Source organism: Orycteropus afer, unplaced genomic scaffold (genome assembly GCF_000298275.1).
Source record: "Orycteropus afer afer isolate SDZICR_OR568_19922 unplaced genomic scaffold, OryAfe1.0 scaffold00127, whole genome shotgun sequence".
Taxonomy (NCBI): domain Eukaryota; kingdom Metazoa; phylum Chordata; class Mammalia; order Tubulidentata; family Orycteropodidae; genus Orycteropus; species Orycteropus afer.
In genome coordinates, this window is record NW_006921714.1 from 6,600,771 (window position 1) to 6,601,663 (window position 893).

Sequence of the window (893 nt, forward strand, 5' to 3'; positions counted from 1 at the left end):
TACCATTGTTGTTGTTAGTTGCAGTGGAGTCCATTCCAACTCAGTGTGATCCCATGTGCCCAGTTCAGAATATCACACATGACCAATGTCCTCTCTGTGCCCGTCTCTGATCACATCTCCGTCCTAGAGTAAATAATACACTGCATTCTGTGTTTATTGCTCTCGTTCTTTTCTTGGTCATTGTGACTATATATGAATACATACTGGTATATTATTTTTGCTGGTCTTTAAACATTATGTAAATAGTATCCTAGTGTAGAAAACCACTCACAATTCAGACTTGTTGCTCAACATGTTTGTGAGATTCATCCCCATGGACCTGTGTAGTTGTGGTTCATTTGCAGTCATTGTTTCCATTGATTGAGTATAATATAATTATCTATTCTTCTGTCCATAGACATTTGAGGTTGTTTTTTTTTTTTAACAGGCTTTTGCTATTATATTTTGTGCTGCTATGAACTTTCTTGTGCTGGTCTTTCTGTGCAAAAAAGCAAGGGTTTCCGGAGGTTATAAAAATTAAGAACTTGTGTTCATTAATAGACACCACAGAGATGATGAGAAGAAAAACCACAGACTGAGGAAAGACATTTACAACAGACTGATCAAATAAAGATTATTGTCCAGGAACAAGGACTCCAAAACATCAGTAAGAAGACAACTAAATAGAAAAACATACAAACAAACATCTTACAGAAGAGCTATTTCCAATAAGCTTAACCTCATTAAGAGTTAAAGAAAGACAAACTTACATACCCATCAAGCTGGCAGAAGTATAAGTGTCTGGCCAAATCGCATGTTGTGAGCGTCAGGAGCAAGAAAGACTGTCACGTATTGCTGGCAGACATGTAAACTGGTGCAAACACTTCAGAAAATAACTTGGCATCGTCTTGTAA